Genomic DNA, 6000 nt, shown 5'->3' on the forward strand with positions numbered 1-6000 from the left:
ACTAGGTCCATATCGGTCTATAGTTATATATATCCCTCAGATAAATCGATTTCCAATCACACAAAAATTGGTCCATATCAAGTTCATAATTGTATATAGCCCCCATATAAGCGACCCCCATATTTCAATTCTGGCTCTCTACGTACTGTGCAAAAAGTCCATATCGATTCGTAATTATTTGTAGACTTAACTATACATAACTTTTTTGTCTAATATATACCACGTATGGACTAACTCACAATTTAGAAAACGATGTTAAGAAGATTTAAGATACCACAACCCAAGTAATTCAATTGTGGATGACAGTCTTTCGTAGAAGTTTCTACCCAATTTTTTTTTTGAGTATAGATAGATCGATGTTAATAAGTTTTAAGGTACCTTGCCTTCGGCAATTGTTACCGTACCGCAAGTAATTTGATTGGGGATGACAGTCTGTAGTTGAAATTTATACACAATGCATGGTACATAAGATTCCGGCTCGCCGAACCGCCTGATATACTCTTTTTTTTATGATTTGTATCTTTATATTCAAATTACAAAGAATTATCGAATTTAAGGGCGATTTCTATTGTAATTAACACTTAAATGCACAAGATCACCGATTCTTCCGAAAACTATATATTATATGCAAAATGACAAACAAAGAGCATCTGTATACCATTTTATTTTCAAAAATTTTTTATATGTATTTTTAATACAGTGTGCATTAAACTTAGTTGTTATTTACGACTAAAAAATTTGATTTTAGTATAGAATAAAGAATAGGGATATCTGTACACTACACAACCCAGCAAAAAAAGGCGTCGCCAAAAAAGTAATGAAAATGTTATTTTTGGATACGGAAATGGTGCAAAATTGACGCAGAAGCGATGAATTTAACATGGACTTGTCATAGGACGGAATTTTCATCACTTCTTTAGGTGTGATCCGAATTCAATGTTTTGGATGCAAATTAAAAAATTCTGTGATATTTTTTCAAATAAATAATTTTTATAATTATTAATGGATTCTAACGCTTGTCTGAAACGTTTCAAAAATTCAAAATTTTTTCATATTGGATTTAGCATTTTTTCAACAAAACAAAAATAATTTGTACCATTTTACGAATTCTTATACTTTTTTTGACCAATTTAAAACAAAAAAAAATGAAAAAGCGTGTTATAAAAAAAAATAAATGAAAAGAACTTCCTGTGTAGTTAAAATAAATAACATCATTGGGAGTACGTCTTCTGGAAGTGCTTTTAATGTTGTGCCTTTGGAAGAACTTCCAATTTTTTTGCTGGGAATTTCTTACCAACTTTACTTTCATCTCGGGTAAATATTATTTAACTTCCAATTTGTAGTTTTTTGAATTTTTGGTCAAAATGTGATTTTTAATTTTGACTGCAGATTACTCAGAAGGACAACAAATTTTCTAGGAAAATAAATTTTTTATAAATGGCATTATCGTAGAATCCAGTAAAAATTTTAAGACGTAAGAATTGTTTTCTGGTTGAATCTTAAAAGATACAGTTCGCATTTAAGGGTTAAGAAATCCATTATATTTGTTAATACTAAGTTTACCTTAGTTTAAGGGAACTTTCTTTTATGTACATATACCCATTTTTAAATTCGAATCAACTAAGGACAAAATGCCTGCAATGAAAAGTTTATCGCTTAGTAAAAATTCTTTATACCCTTCACCACTACTGTGGTACAGGGTATAATAAGTTTGTGCATTTGTATGTAACGCCAAGGAATAGTGGTCATAGACCCATCTTTTAGTATACCGATCGGCTTAGAATTAAATTCTGAGTCGATTTAGCGATGTCCGTCTGTCTGTCCGTCCGTCTGTCTGTATATGTAATTTTGTGCACAAAGTACAGCTCGCAATTTAAGTCCGATCGTCCTCAAATTTGGCATAGGACCGTTTCTTGGGACAGAGACAATCGCTATTGGTTTTGGAAAAAATCGGTTCAGATTTAGATATAGCTGCCATATATATTTATCCCCGATGTGGTCATAGTTAGCGTGTTTATCAACCGGTTTTCTTGAAATACCGTATATCCAAATATTTTATGAATCTCGCAAATACCGTATATCCAAATATTTTATGAATCTCGCAAATCTTGCAAAATAGCCAAATCGGTTCAGATTTAGATATAGCTCCCATATATATCTTTCGCCCGATATGGACTTATATGGCCCCAGAAGCCAGATTTTTGGCCGAATTTGGTTGAAATTTCGCACTAGGAGTACAATTAGTAATATAGTCAAGTGTGCCAAATTTGATTGAAATCGGTTCAGATTTAGATATAGCTTCCATATATATTTTTCGCCCGATATGGACTTATATGGCCCCAGAAGCCAGAGTTTTGGCCCAATTTGATTGAAATTTTGCACTAGGAGTACAATTAGTAATATAGTCATGTGTGCCAAATCGGTTCAGATTTAGATATACACGCTCACAAAAAATCGCTTCTGTAACATATACTCCCAAACATATTTTGCTTCAAGCATATACATTTTTGGGTATTGCCCAAACATTTATATGTTTGATCTCTTCCAATATATAATATGTTTGAAAGCATATTGGTCTAAACAATATATGTTTGGGTAGTCTAAGTTCCAAACATTTTGTATTTTTGCATCCAAATTCAATAATGTTGTCTTCCAAAAAACAATATGTTATTATGTGAACATATAATATGTTTGGAAGCATTTTGCACCCAAAAATATTATATGCTTAAAAAAAATTCTCCCAAACAATATAGTGCTCAAGATTTTATTTATTTATTTATATATTTACAACCATAATGAACTATGAAAATAAACAGGTAATATAGGTGCTAACAACATAGGTTTTCGACCTGAATGCTCAAAATTTTGTTTCTGCCCAATTGTATATTCCCCCACATCTTTCTCACTTCCACGAGATTTTTTAGTTCTTAGCACCTTTTTCTGTAATACAAACATTGTAGAAGAAATTATTCAATTGTATGATTTTTTTATTTTAATTTTACCTTTTGCCGGACGGGGATTCGAACAGCGGACCACACAGTTTGTAAGGATCAAAGAAGTAGCTGATCAATTGCCCAAGGAAAAATAAAATGTTAATTTTGTAATAACAAGCAACAACCACCAACTTAATTCAATATCGCTCCCTGTTAAATAGCGCTCCAAGCTACTAAACACATATATGTTTATAGGCTATTTCTAAATTAATATATGTTTGCATCCAAGCATATTAGATTTACAAACATTTTATGTCCCAAACATAATATGTTCTAACATATTAACATATATGTCCCAAACATGTTATGCTAGTTTATGAACATTATATGCTTGCACTCAAAAATAGTGTGTTTAAAAATTTGTGTTCCAAACATATAATGTTTATAGCCAAACATATGAAAAACAGTCTTTTTCATCCGTGTAGCTCCCATATATATGTTTTTCTGATTTCGACAAAAATGGTCAAAATACCAACATTTTCCTTGTTAAATCGCCACTGCTTAGTCGAAAAGTTGTAAAAATGACTCTAATTTTCCTTAACTTCTAATACATATATATCGAGCGATAAATCATAAATAAACTTTTTCGAAGTTTCCTTAAAATTGCTTCAGATTTAAATGTTTCCCATATTTTTTTACTAACATTGTGTTCCACCCTAGCGACTTAAATTTTGAGTCTATAGATTTTGTAGAAGTCTATCAAATTCTGTCCAGATCGAGTGATATTTAAATGTATGTATTTGGGACAAACCTTTATTTATAGCAACAGCTAACCATTGCACCACGGTGGCTCCCACCGTTGTGCAACCCACGACCTTGTGTATGCCCGCCTTGCATACACAAGTTCGTGGGTTCGATTTCTGCTTCGACCGAACACCAACAAGTTTTTCAGCGGTGGATTATCCCACCTCAGTAATGCTGGTGACATTTCTGAGGGTTTCAAAGCTTCTCTAAGTGGTTTCACTGCAATGTGGAACGCCGTTCGGACTCGGCTATAAAAAGGAGGTCCCTTGTCATTGAGCTTAATATGGAATCGGGCAGCACTCAGTGATAAGAGAGAAGTTCACCAATGTGGTATCACAATGGACTGAATAGTCTAAGTGAGCCTGATACATCGGGCTGCCACCTAACCTAACCTTTATTTATAGCCCCAACACATTTGACGGATATGATATGATATCGAAAATTTAGATCTACAAAGTGGTGCAGGGTATAATATAGTCGGCCCCGCCCGACTTTAGACTTTCCTTACTTGTTTTATCTGAGAACTACTACTCAAAAAAAAAAAGAAACAAAATATTATATCTTTGTGCTAACGAAAATATAATTTTCAGTTTGTGCAGTTGTTGCTTTCAATTTAGTCAATAGTTTATATCTTACAAAGCAAATGTCATGACAATGAGAACCCAATGAAATTTACCTCGGAAAATGTATTTTTCAATCGCCATATGAAGCTTATAAGTGTCGTTACACATATCGGTTTGTTAAACTTTATGTGAAATGCAACATTTAATCATGTGAAGTGGTTCGGTAACCACAACGCTAGCGGTGTTATCCTTTGGTGGCCAAAGGATAAGGGATCAGACTATCTATAGAGATTAAGTGCGTAAGGGTCGTCTCAAGAAAATGTCTTCAAGGCTCCTTAAGGTAATTTGCTCTAATGCGTGCGATTATGTCACAAAGATGTCTCCACGTCTATAGATGCTTAAAATTCCAGTTGCATGTTCCAGAGCGGTATCACAGATCTTTCATATCTTGTTTTTGATGCGTGCACTCCAGTGAGTAGTGGTGCTATTGGCAGAGGGCAATTACTTACTATTTGCGGCATGTCTTTCATGCTGGTGATATTGGTATTATTCTTTTTTTTCTCAGACAATTCCAATGCCGTTGGCAATGATGAGTATGATGATGACGGCGATGGCTATCATATCCTCCGTTGAGGACATGGCTTATGATGGTGTATTTCTTTGAACCTTTCGGTTTTTTTTCGTACGCTAAAGCAAAAGCTTTGGGGCCATTATGAAGCATATGCTCCTTGGGGCAAAAGACTTCAAAGAAAATCGCTGAACAAAGCTATGTAAATAGCTGACGCCCTAGTTTTTCTCTTGGAATTAGTTACACAAGCATTTTGAATTCAGGAAATGTGTTTTAGCATCGTACATTCGGGGTAATTCTTAGACGAAATGGAAGCTGCATCGATAGTTGTCATTGGATTGTTCACAAATTGCTAAAGGGCAATCATCTTTGATTATTCAGAATCATTTAACTGCATTAAATTCGTTAAGCATAGATCAGGGATTAAAAGATTTGTTAACACTCATGCAATCGTTTGATAGAGAAGCAAAACTCGATTGTAATGTGTTAGGACAACTTAATTCTACTCCCAAGAAGTAGGGCAAAGGAGTTGAATTGAACATAGTGTGGCGGATTTTTTTTTTTTTAATAATTTTCCAAAATTAGTATGGTGTGGAGGGAGGTTAAATTTTAAGATGTACTCTTGTATTGCAAATTCAGGAAATAAAACCCCATTATTTTGGCCTAGAGATTTTGCCATACATTTGAAAATCGTCTTCCATTGATGTGCATATTTTTCAATTCTTAAAAAATTTATTTTGAGGTTATACATAAATACCACTGTTTTACATTGTATAATCAGCAAATTTAAATTTTCTAAGCTTAACAGTAGTAGTAGGGACAAATAAAACGCAGAAATATTCCTTGGAAGACTGGGGTTTTCGACTGAAATACAGGTTATTTCTAAACAGAGAAAACAATATCACAATTTTTTACCTTACAATAAATTTTTGCTAAATGAAATATTCTACAAAATTTTTGTAAATATAACCAAATTCTTTGATAATGGGAAAAAATATTAGGACAAAAAAGGAATGTACAGGTAAGTCTACAAATAATTACGAATCGATATGGACTTTTGCACGGTACGTAGAGAGCCAGAATTGAAATATGGGGGTCGCTTATATGTAGGCTATATACAATTATACCCAGA

The sequence above is a fragment of the Haematobia irritans genome, chromosome 5, assembly GCF_050003625.1.
Source record: "Haematobia irritans isolate KBUSLIRL chromosome 5, ASM5000362v1, whole genome shotgun sequence".
In the NCBI taxonomy this organism is placed as follows: domain Eukaryota; kingdom Metazoa; phylum Arthropoda; class Insecta; order Diptera; family Muscidae; genus Haematobia; species Haematobia irritans.